Genomic DNA, 12,923 nt, shown 5'->3' on the forward strand with positions numbered 1-12,923 from the left:
TTGCACGCACACGCACACACAAACACACACACACACACACACACACACACACACACACACACCAATTGCAAATATTTTCTCCTAAGATGTAGTCCTTTTAAACTCTTACATAGGTTTTGTGTAACAATAGTATTTGCTTTTAATGACATTTTTCCTCTCATGGACTGAACTTTAGTGACAAATCTAAGACCTTTAGGTTAGCTTAGCTCCCAAGAATTCTCTTCTGTTTTTGAAGAATTTTATAGTTTTACATTTTGTTACTAATCCACTAGGTTGAGGTTAAGGTTTCTGTTGTGTGCTTATAGATGTTGGATAGCTCCAGTACCATTAGCTGAAAAGAATCTCTCTTTTCTCCTTTGAACTATTTTGATCAGTGTCAAAATGAGGTAGCTGTGTTGCCATGGTATGGATACTGGATAGTGTGTTGTATCACAGCCAACTATGTGTCTCTCCCTACATGAACACCACTGTGCCCTGATGGCCTAGGTTATCATGATGCAAATCTTCATGCCGAGTAGAGTGATGATTGTATTTTATTCTTTGTGATGGTTTTTAAATTTTAACTATTTTAGAACCTAAACCTTTTTACATAAATAGTGGAAAGACATGCTGGAATTTTGATACAAGTTGCATTAAATATGTAGATAATTTTGACAAATTTAACAACTTGACTGTGTTGAGTCTTGTACTCAGAATGTCATTCTAATTAGCTCTTTTTAAAAAAATCTCCTTTGTTAATATTTTAAAATTTTCACATATAAGTCTAAGACATGTTGTTAAGTTTAATAAATGTATGTATTTATTATCTGAAGTGGTTATACATAATATTTTCTGTATGTCCATTATAGGCAGGAGGGATATGATTGACTTCAGTCAGTTCATAGAAAATCATGTGTATCTTGCTGAACTCACTGTTTCTGATTTATTTATTTGTTTGTATGTGTGTATGTGAGAGAGAGGGAGAGAGAAAGAGAGAGAGAGAGAGAGAGAGAGAGAGAGAGAGAGAGAGAGAGAGAGAAAGTCTTTGTGTCTGTGTGTCTGTGTGTGTAGACTTCTAAACATTTTTCCATGTGGACAATCAACATTATCTACAAATAACAACATTATTGATATTTTTTCTTTCCAAGTCCATGCCCTTAATCTGTTCATTTCCCATAATTACAGCAGGGAAATCCCCCAGACCCACTGCATCGTTTTTCAGAGCATTTTTGGGGTTTATGGCTCTTTAGGTCCTTTTGGGGGTATCTATGCATCTCAGCTGCTGCCACCTGTGAGACAGGAAGGGCCGTTCTAGGTCAGACTTCTGTGTGGAGGAATGATGCATTAGGCTCTTGCCAGGATTCACTGGACACCTAATTCTGGGCAGGGCAAGTAACTTTTAAGCCTGGGGCATTGAATTGGGTCCAAGTGTCTTCTTAGGTTGTCCATTTATTGTGTTTACTATCTAACTGATCTACCTACCCACTCTCTTGTCTTCCGGACAGCGGACCTGGCCATTAGCTATAGCCAAATCCTTTCACTAACCCATTTGCCAGCTCTTGGGCCTCCCAAATGGGAGAGTCTCAAAGGTCTTAGGTTGAGATGACTCAGGAATAGGTGTCTATGGTCAATTCTGTCTTTCACTGCTGCAGATGTCTGAGGCTAGTGGGGGAAGAAAACACGCCTTCTCAACTCCATCCAGCCTTCTTGCAGAAGACTGAATTCACCTGATACCATCAGAGGATCATTTACTCAACACAGAGAAGGAATGAGCCTACTGGCCTGAGTTCAGTTACTCAGCTGGCGACATAAAGAGCCAGGTCTGACGGCTTTCCTTTCTTGGGGGTGGGAGTCAGTACCCCTGCATTGAGTCTCCAGTCCAGCGACCCCCCCCAAACCAGATCTCCTCCTTGCTCACTGAGAGTCCTTGGTTGTCTCTCGGTTTTGCTCAGTGTTGTGACTGTGTTTGGGAGGGAGAACAGGGAAAGCCCGCCCCTTACCTTCTTATGAGCGCTGCAGTTGATTGATGTTTCTGCTAAAGTCTGGAAACTGATTTCTGAAAACACTTCCCAAATGGAAGAGGCTAGCTTCTGAGTCTCATTACATCAAATATCTCCCAAATAATCTGAGAAATGAACGTTGCGTGGGGATATAATTAATCCTCTGTCAGGTTCAGGCACACAGAATGCACTCGTGGCCACTGCTGATGTGAGCAGAAAACATGAGCACTGGATAGAAAAAAAAAGCATTTTTTACCCCGTGATTATTATTTATGAGATTTCTCTTCTGATAATACAAGAATAACCATACTAAATATTAACACATACACATGTCTGTCTTCTAAAGACAGCATATTTAAAACAAAGTGTAGAATTTAAACAAAGTCTTAAGGCATTGTTAGAATCATTTCCTCAGGGCCAGGGTCAGGCTCAGTGGATCAAGGTGGCAGCAGCTGAGTCTGACCACTTGAGTGCATTCCCAGGGACTCACACGGTAAAAGGAACCAACAGACTCTCACAGATTTTCTTTTGCCATCAAAATGTGCTCTGTGGCATGGATACAGCCCCTCTTCCAGAGACTAAATAAGTTAGATATTATTAAAAATAAATAAAATTACCTGATTGCTCCAAATCAAGGGTGTTTTCTTATACTGGCTTCTCCTCTTGTTCTGCCTGGGATCTCCAACCAGAATTCATTATAAATGCTTCTGTAATTTATTTCAGGATACAGGTTCATTAACAAAGCTTCTCCATCATTCTGTGTTTCTAGTCCTCACACAAGGATCCCATTTATCAGCCTTCTGCATCGAAGCATTTGTTTAGAAAAATGATTCAACCTAGGTTAACTAAATATGTTAGCAACTACTTCTTTTGAATGGATCTATATTCCTCCAAGGTCTTTGTATGCATCGGATATAGAATTCTTTAGTAAATGAATACTCCTGTGTAAGGAAGACTCACTGCCTATACACATATACATGGACACACATTTTCAATTGTGCTTGCTTTTATGCATTTATAAATGCAAATTCTGTTTTCAGTATCCTTTGACTCAATTCCAACATGGATTTTATTAGCAAATACAATCGTACTTGCACATGACTATTGGACATTTCACATGCACTCTTACCCACATGCCTTTGTTTGGGTCCTTTCCCAAACCTGCCTTAAGCATCTTAATTTTAGTTATGCAAATCAAACTGAACATTAGGACTTTATTATCCTTTTCCTAAGGTCAAATAACTTCCAGTAGTCTCGAGACCAGAATATAGATAGATCTTCTAACTCCAGGCTCTTTGCAGCAGACATCAATCCCTCTGTGACTAAAGGCCAAAAGCATGATGGGAAAGAGCATGGGGTAGAATACAAAGGGATCCATTTCACGCTGCGTTCAGAGGTGTCATCCATACCCAGGAAACACTTTTAATTACCAACCTGGCATTAATTTACTGATCTGTGTCTGGTCTGTGACTAAACATTCCCCAGCCCATGCTGATTAAGTCTGGTGTGAATCAGATATGCATGTCATGCTCTAGCAACAGCTTGTGTGAGCAGTCTCCCCCACAACAGTCCATACACCAAGAAGATTGATTGGGGGTTCAGTTTTTAATTGCCATGCATAGAATATAACATTTCCTTACATTTATTTTTAAATTAATTTTTAATTTTTTAAAGAATTAATGTATAATTGCATGTTCCCCCTTCTCTTTCATCCCTCCCACCCCCGCTTTGTCCTTTAAATATATAAATACAACCTACTCAGTCCATTTAGTGTTACCTGGATATACATAATTTCTGGGCTGACCCCTGAGATTAGATAACCAGTTAGGTAAAATGACACTTTATGAAGTATCTCATCCGAATAGAGTGACTGCTGTATAGAAATGTGTCAGTCTTTATGTGTCAGCTATTCCGACTTTATTCAGAAACTCGTGTGAAACAGCAGGGTAAATTTCTTAATAGGACTTATTCTTTGTATGCTTGTAGATTAAAGCAGAAAATGTGACCATACTTTATTTTAACAATATAATTTTCTATGTTTACTCAACATGCCGAATTCCTGTTATTATGAAAAATTGTCTACTCACAAGATTTTGTAGTAATTGAGCCCATTTGCCTCCCCCCGATATTATTAATATTTTCTTTCCATGGTGCGTTAGAAAATACACGCCTTAGGAAAGGGCCTGATGCTTGTCACAGCTGCAGCCTCACTGATGCAGAAAATCTGGCATTTACAGAGAATGAAACTCTCGCGCGCTTTGTCTGCCCTTCTCCAATCCCCTTTGTTTAATCACTGTGCTTGGAGCCCCTGAAAAGAGGCAGCCTTCAGGAGCGGGTGAATAGGAATGAGGGCATACTCATGTGTGAATAAGATGGTGATGGGAAGCAAAATTGATTTTTCCCCCTCCAGCTGAAGTCTGTGGGGGAGGCTGTTCTGCTTCTCACTGATAGCTGTATGAGTCACAGTCCCGGACCACCCCCAGGCCAGGCCAGCTCCTCCTGTGGTTTCCATGACGCTCAGTGTCCCTATCATAAGTGTTGCTATCACAGCTCCATACTGACGCCTTCCTGTGCTTTTTGTGTGTTCTGGGAGAAATGTGAGGGATCAGAGATGAGAACTCGCTTATATGCCAGTGTCCAGCACAGGGCTGGCACACAGTGGATGCTTCATGCATTCAATGAAAGAATGAATACAGCTTAAAATAAAGCTCATTTCCAACTCCCATTGTTTAAAGAAAAAAATGAAGATTTTTATTTATGATGATGTATGTGTCTATGTGAATGTATGCTCTCTCTCTCTCTCTCTCTCTCTCTCTCTCTCTCTCTCTCTCTCTCTCTCTCTGTGTGTGTGTGTGTGTGTGTGTGTGTGTGTGTGTGTGTGTGTGTGTGTGTGTGTGTCTACAGAAGCCAGGAGAGGGCATTGGATCCCCTGGGGCTGAGTCACCAATTGTTAGCTTCCCAATGTGGATTTTAGGAACTGAACTCTTTTTTCTCTCTCTCTAATTTTTTCTTTATTAAGAAATATTTTATTCATTTTACATATCAACCACAGATCCCCCTCTCTTCCCTCCTCCTGCTCCCCTACTCCAGTCTTCCCCTCCCTCATCCCCCATTCCCTCCTCTGAAAAGGTAAGGCCTCCCATGGGGAGTCAGCAGAGCCTGGTACATTCAGCTGAGGCAGGTCCAAGCTCCTCCGGCTGCATCAAGGCTGTGCAAGGTGTCCCACCATAGGTAGTGGGCGCCAAAAGGCCAGCTCATGCACCAGGGATAGATCCTGATCCTACTGCCGGGGGCCCTTCAAACAGACCAAGCTAGACAACTGTCTAACTTATACAGAGGCCCTGTCCAGTCCCATGGAGGCTCCACAGCTGCTGGTCTAAAGTTCATGAGTTCCCACTAGCTTGGTTCGATTGTCTCTGCAGGTTTCCCCATCATCATCTTAATGCCACTTGCTCATAGAATCCCTCTTCTCTCTCTTCACCTGGATACCTAGAGCTCATCAGAAAGACAAACATGGTATGTATTCACTCATAAGTGGATACCAAATGTAAAGCAAAGGATAACCAGACTACAATTCACAGCTCCAGAGAAGCTAGCTAACAAGGAGAACCCCAAGAGGGATGCATGGATCACCCTGGGAAGGGGAAATGGATGAGAGCTCCTGAATAAACCGGGGGTGATGGGGGGCAGTAGAGGGTAGAGGATGGGGAATGAGAACATAAGCGAACAGGATGGTTGAACTGGAACAGGGACAGAGTGGGAGAGCAATGAAAGAGATATCTTGATAGAGGGAGATATCATGGGGATAGGAAGAAACCCGGTGCTAGGGAAGTTCCTGGGAATCCACAAGGATGACCCCAGCTTAGACTACTAGAGATAGTGGACAGGGTGCCTAAGCTGGCCTACCCCTGTTATCAGATTGGTGAATACCCTAACTGTCATCATAGAGCCTTCATCCAGTAATTGATGGCAGCAGATGCAGAGATCCACAGCCAAGCACCAGGCTGAGCTCCAGGAACTGAACTCTAATCCTATGCAAGTTCAGTAAGCACTCTTAACTGCTGAGCCATCTCTCCAGGATGCCAGCTTCCTTCAAAACAAACCAACAAACAGTTTTATTGAGATATAATTGATATACACAAGACCCACATGCACTTGTACACACCTTGATGAGTTTGGACATATGTACACACCCCTCATATCACCACAGTCTAGGCAATGACCGTGCCTATCACCTCCAGAGGTCTCCTCTGCATCACCTTTAGTTTTTGAAATATTTCAAAACTTGAAATACATTTGATATTTAAAAATACCAAAGAAAACTGAAAGCCAATCTTTAATGCCTGACCCTTGAGTGCTCCGTTTTCCAAAACCGTCTGCTGCATTTCCACTTGCCTCTCTCCCATTCTCTTCCAAACATTCTGCAAACTGGATCTCCCTGTGACAAGTGGAATGAAAGAGGAGAATAAACAGAGGAAGAACAAAGTGGAAGGAAAACAATGACTGGGGCAACTTCTCTTTTCCCCAAAAGATAATGGGCAGGCTCTCAGGTACAGTCCCATCACCAGGTGACGCTGATCTGGATGAATGACAGTTTTAGAGAAAGAATGGAGTCGCATTTGTGCGCCACTTGTTTGACATTTGCGTATCTTCTGGTGAACAAATAAACCTGAGCCACTGCTTGGAAGACTCACTGCCTGCAAGACCTCACTCTGCCCAACACAGCAATGTGTATTCCTCACTGTGGCAGGAGGTGCCTTTGCCTATGTTGGGATGGGGGGAGAAATGTGCTGTATTAATCGGGGTTCTCTAGAGTAATACAACTTATAGGATGACTATATATATACATATATATAGTCATATATATGTAGATAGACAGACAGATAGATTGATTGATTGATAAAGGGGGATTTATAAGAATGACTTATAGACTGCAGTCCAGTTAATCCAGTGAAGGCTGGCTGTGAACAGAAAGTCCAAGAGTCCAGTAGTTGCTCAGTTCACAAGGCTGGATGTCTCAGCTGGTCTTCAGTATGAACTGGAATCCCATAGAAGTAGCCTCCTATGCCAGTGATGGAATGGATGTGCTTGCAAGGCAAGGTCAAGCAGGCAAAGAGCAGGTTTCCTCTTCCCTATCCCTATATAGGCTTCCAGCAGAAGATGTGGCCAAGATTAAAGGTGTGTCTTCCCACCTCAAGATCCAGATCAAAGGCTTGTGTCTTCCTACCTCAAAGGTCCGAACTAGAACTGGATCTACCCTTTTAAACCAAGCAAAAAACCCCTCACAGTTGTGCCCTCTGTTTTCAGAGTTTAGTTTCAGACATAGTCGAGTTGACAACCAAAAATGGCCATCACATGCACCTTCCATAGACTTTACCACAGGGCAGAGGCCGGTTGGTAAGCTGAAGCAGAGGCAAGCTGAAGCTAAAGGATCAGGTGAAGACAAGAGCAGATAATGGCCAATATGAGTGATTTCCAAGGCAGCTATTGAATCAAGAGAATTAAGCAGGAGTTTTGGATGAGTTTTGGAAAGGCACAGGACTGAGTTAGTTGTTAAGATATGTCCATGGTACTGATGCCTTCCTCTGCAAGTCAGGAGCCATGCTGGGGAGATTCTTTGAGTCTACCCCATCTTTGTGTAGCATTTGTTCCCTTCTCTCTAGGCCTCTCTGTGGTATTGTGTGTCTCCACCCCACGGGTATCCTGCGTCTTTCTTCACAAACACTACCATTCATTTCTTCCTTTTCTTCAACCTTATCCCCTTTTCCCATGTCATCCTGTTTTCCCAAGAGAGAAGCCAGTCTTGAGCTTTAGGATCAGCATAGCAGGGTTTGTTATCACTAGAATGGATCCTGGAATCACAGGAGGGGAACAAAGAGGAATGGGTAAGAGCCCAGGACATTAGTGCTAGTTAGCACCCAAGGAAAGTGTATTTCAGAGACTGTCTTTGAAGATCTTTTAAAGACAGTTTCATTGTGAGGGCTTGACTAACCCATGGGTTCATGAACCTTTGGTAGCCATAAAACTGCCCTGTTGGGAGATGATGAAAAGCAGAAAGTGGGGTCTCTGGAAGAAACAGACAGCCAGAGACAGGTTCTTGGGGCTTTGTCTTGTCCCAGAGTCTTCTCTGTCTATCATGAAGTGTGTATCTGCTTGCCACACACTCCCCCAACCATAGTACCTTGCCCAAGAGGGCAGGCTCAAGCAACTATGGACTGCAATCTCTGAAACTGTGAACCAAAATAAATCCTCCTCCATGCAGCTGCTTGGTCAGCTCTCCAGTCACAGCGACTAAGTCACTAACAGAGGGACTGCACACTGATGAGTCTAGAGAGTTTACTGTAGGCCAGCGAAGCCTTGAGGGTGATGGCTTCCCTTCACCATACTGCCCACCCTCATTAAGCTTCTTCAGCAGAATGATCATTCCAGACCTTGGACAACATCTTCTAAAGAAGCTGAAATTTCCCCCTTCTTTAAAAATTCCGTGACAAGACAAAAACAAAAGTGTAGCCTTTCTGACAGTGGCTCACTGCTCATCATCCTCAGATGACACTGTCCAAGATGTTAGTCACCCAGGTCAGCTGGGGTTATGTCTGCTCTCTGCATTTCTGATAAACATCCTCCACCACCACCACCACCACCACCACACACTAATGACGCACACACCATGGCTCCTCCAGGAATAGTTCCTCTGACATCTCTTTGTTCTGCTAAAACACAATCCCTTAAGTTCATCTGGAAGAATTTCTCTCTGTGTCCAGTGGGCATCTCAGACTTAATGTGTCTGAAGCAGACACATGGATCGACATCTCATTGGATATCTCCACTGTTCTTTCAGTTGTTCGGACCTTGGAGTCCGAGATTTTTTCTCCCTTCTCTCCTAAGCCTCACCTAAACCACCGGAAGCACACCTGCTGACCTGACTCTGGTGATTGACCTCAAGCCTGACTGTATCTTTTCACCTGTGCCCCAGGAAACCTCCTGAACACCACTGTCTGTTCTCCTAACCCAGTTCTGCTTACACTTTGCTTCTCTTATACTCTATTCTCAGCTACCAAAATGGCCCCTGTGAAGAGAAATCTTCTATTTTAAACCCTCTAATAGCTTTCTATTTGAGAATTTAAAATATAAAAGCCATTACTTGACCCTAGAGGGCCCTGTATAACAGGCTCTCTGATTACATCTGAGTAATAGTGAAAAAACAAAAACAAAAACAAAACGCTTAACACATGCCCTTCAGGCGCAGTCCTGACATGAATGTTGGTTGACAATGTCATTTATATTAAAAAGTAAAGACGTGAAGAGGTGACCCTTCACATTTATGGATGTCATGAGTGACTCCTTTGCCAAATTGAATAACAGTTTTCAAATATGGATAGGATATTTTTTCTCCACTTTTTTTGGGCTATTCAAATGTATCATAAAATGTTTTAAATTTTTCCTTATTTGTTGAGACTTTCATCCACATATGCAATGAAATACGATCATATCAAAGCCTCTATTTTCCCCTCTGACTCCTCCCCATGCCCTTCACAATATGCCCCTCCCAATGTGGTTTGTTGTTCTGATTTTTGACTTAGAGAACCCACGAAATCCAGTTAATGTTATCCGTATGCCCATGCGATGTACCCACTGATATAACAATGGCACAACTGTTATTGGGTAGCTAACCACTTTCTGATTAGATTTTAGGACATGCCTGGTACTGTAATCGTAATCCTGATCCAAAGCCGTGCCTGGGAAGTCATGGACCCTAGGGTAGAACTGGCTGTTGGTTTTTGTTTGTTTGTTTGTTTGTTTGTTCATTTTTGCTAAATGGCTGAGCTTTCAAATTGCCTTCTAAATTTATGTTTATACTCATAGACCTAGGCTGTTCTCAGCCATGGTGAGAGAAGCTTCCTTTTGCATGAGCAGCAGCCAAGAGAAAGATGCAGAACTGGGCAGAGTGCAGAGACTGAGTCCAGTGGCACCGGACTGCAATTACTAGGGAGGTAAGAAGTCTGTGAATTCAAAGCCAGTGTGGGCTACAGAGTGAGGTCAAGGCCAGCCTGGGCAGTGTAGTGAGATCTTGTCTCAAAATAAAGAAGTTCAAAGAGTCATCATCATCTTCTTCTTCTCCTTCTCCTCCTCCTCCTCCTTCTCCTCCTCTTCCTCCTCCTTCTCCTCCTCTTCCTCCTTCTCCTTCTCCTCCTCTTCCTTCTTCTTTTCCTTTTTGTGGGGGGCGGGTTTGAAACAGGGTTTTTCTGTATAACAGCCCTGGCTGTCCCAGAGCTTGCTTTGTAGACCAGGCTAGCCTGGAACTCACAGGGATCAACCTGCCTCTGCCTCCAGAGTGCTGGGATCAAAGGTGTGCGCCACCACACCTGGCACAGCATAATCTTCTTATTTATAAAATCTACCTGCACATGAACAGAGCCTCTGGATTGAGTGGCCTGCTTCCCTCTCCCCCAGGCTCTTCTGAACTCCCTCCCACTTAGAGACTCCTACCATATCTCTTTGCCCTCCTGGATGCCCCTCTCATTGATTCCATGAGTGTCTTGGTCAATCTCCTTCATACATTAAAGACTTTCCTTCAACATCTGTGTGGGTATTGTCCTCCAAAACCAGCATTCTTTATGTCCCCTTGGAGAGCACCAGTAACTCAGTATCTGGAATATATCAAGTATTCCATCAATTTTTCTTGTTACTGAGTGAGTGGTTGGCACCAGCTCTCACCTGAGAGTCAGCCCTTTATCTACAGACTATACCCATGACTGGTGACCGACTGTACCAAGAGCTGACTCCTGGGATTTGTCAGGATGAGGAATGGCCACATGTACCTGACACATGATTTAAAGTTCATGTCTCCACAAAACTCTCAGCACAACACGAACTGGTATCTATCAAAATAAATGGGAACATTTAATCCCGTGTTTACTGGTCCCTGGTTTTGTTTTCTGGCGGTGCCAATAGAGAACATGGTTCCAGGTCCATTTCTGAGCCTCCTTCATCTCTATTCTGAATTTTTTTTTTAACTCTGAGAGTCTCCCTAGGCATTTGGAAGACTAACTCGCTCACATCAGCACTCCCCAGGCAATAAGCATTTAAGTTAATTAAAAATCTGAACAGATCTGGCCTGTGAAGAGTAAGCATCTATGAATGCCAATAAGCAGATATTTATCACTCCAGAGCTTTGCTTAAATGTTTAGTATTCCACAGTAGAGAGTGGGCCGTCTCTAGTACCTACCCGGAAATGCACTTAGGAGTTGGCCCACCAAACAGCAGGATTTTGAACAACAGTCTTTTTGAGGCAGAAGACCTTCCTTCTAAGCTCAGTCTGGCCTGGATGCTGCTATGCAGTTCAGGCTGGCCTTAAACTCGTAATCCTGTGCCTTAACCTCTAAAGTATGAGGATTACCAGCATGTACCACAACACTTAGCTTCACTTAAACAAATGGTGAATGTAAGTTTCCAAAGCCTTATACTTAGTGGGAAATGTACTGGGGACATAGAAAATAGAGTTGGATCTCTTTAACTGTTGGACTCAGTATTGGCAATGTGAAGGACAAACGCTATATGAAGACGTGGGCACTGGAGCGTATTGACAGTGAAAGTTGGGAATCGTTCGCACAGTTAGCAAGGGAACTCCAGGAGACAAAGGGGTCTCTCCTTCTCAAAACAGGGGTGACACTTCCCCCCTCCAGTCACCACTGGTGCCAGACTAGCCAGAGGCCAACAGGTCTAGGGAGAGCATAAGGTGTGTGTGTGTGTGTGTGTGTGTGTGTGTGTGTGTGTGTGTGATCCTGTGTGTCCTCTATGAAGTCATTTATATTACTATGTTATATATAATTCACATATGTTATATGTGAAATCATTGGTATTGATCTCGGATGGGGATATGGCACATTGGGAGGTTGGAAGGAGCGCTCCCCTTTCTTTGTGAGGCTAGTTCTTAAAGGCACAGACCATATAATTTATTTTAACCCCCCTCCCTTTTTTTAGTCTTTTGGTCGAATATCCTGACTCAGTGTTTTCCAAAGTCCCTGTAGCAGATACAGCCACCTGGGGAAAAGGGGTCTAAGTTCTTATCTACACTTAGGAATCCTGGTTTAAGCTTCTCTTTGTCTGTAGGGGATAGAGTGGGGGTTTTTTTACTGAGGTATCACACCAGTTCCCAGTGTGGCCTTGAACTCACAGAAGTCGAGGATCTCTGTTTCCCGAGTGATAGGATTAAAGGTGTGTGCCATCATTGTCTGGCCTCTATGTCTAATCTAGTGGCTGGCTCTGACCTTTGATCCCCAGATAAGTTCTATTGGGGTGTACACCATATCACCACAATGTGGCCTTTAGGGTGTAATTATGACTAGATAAGCTCATGAGGGTTGGAATCTGATGAAGGGATTGGAGCCCTTATAAAGAAGCAGGGGGCTGGCTCTTTGCTGTGTGAGAGAACACAGTAGGGAGGTAACTGCTGTCAAGCCAGGAAGAGAGGCTCACTAGACCCTGACTCTGCCAACGTTCTCACCCCAAACTTCCCACCAGTACATATTGTTTAAGCCACTTCACCTGTGATAGATGGCTGCAGCAGGTAGGTTACTACAGGGAGACGAAGGTACCACAGGCAGATGAAGGTACCACGTGGGTGGGCTTGAGAAAAATGGAAGCTGAGCGTTGCTTTTTGTGCCTGTAAAGTAAAATTTTACATTTGGTTTTTAGGGATAACTACAGGAGGGCGCGCGCGTGCGCGTTCAAAGTGTTCAGAACCCAAGATGTACGAAGATGCCCGAGAATTCTGCTGGACAGAATTCTGCAGACCCAAATGCAAGTGCTGACAATAACCACTCAAAACTTTCTGCGAGTGATGCTATTTTGATTTGTTTTTTAGCAAAATCACTCCTCCTGGCATCTCAGGGCGGGAGGGAGGTGCAGCGAGCGTTGAGAACACAGAGCACAGCTGTGGCTTTG

General features: G+C 43.4%; 1 long non-coding RNA gene across 2 annotated transcripts; it reads right to left on the reverse strand.

The window, feature by feature from the left end:
• Positions 1 to 1,918: 1,918 nt before the first annotated feature.
• On the reverse strand, positions 1,919 to 12,645 carry LOC143267177 (uncharacterized). Of its 2 annotated transcripts, XR_013042084.1 has the most exons (4): positions 12,525 to 12,645; positions 6,328 to 6,417; positions 2,597 to 2,779; positions 1,919 to 2,207 (listed from the first exon to the last, which is right to left on the reverse strand). It is a non-coding gene; the product is annotated as an uncharacterized LOC143267177 (long non-coding RNA). The 2 variants fall into 2 exon arrangements; XR_013042085.1 differs by lacking the exon at positions 6,328 to 6,417 and having other exon boundaries at positions 1,922 to 2,207.
• Between the last annotated feature and the right edge of the window lie 278 nt (positions 12,646 to 12,923).

This window comes from Peromyscus maniculatus, chromosome 9 (genome assembly GCF_049852395.1).
Source record: "Peromyscus maniculatus bairdii isolate BWxNUB_F1_BW_parent chromosome 9, HU_Pman_BW_mat_3.1, whole genome shotgun sequence".
Classification (NCBI taxonomy): Eukaryota; Metazoa; Chordata; class Mammalia; order Rodentia; family Cricetidae; genus Peromyscus; species Peromyscus maniculatus.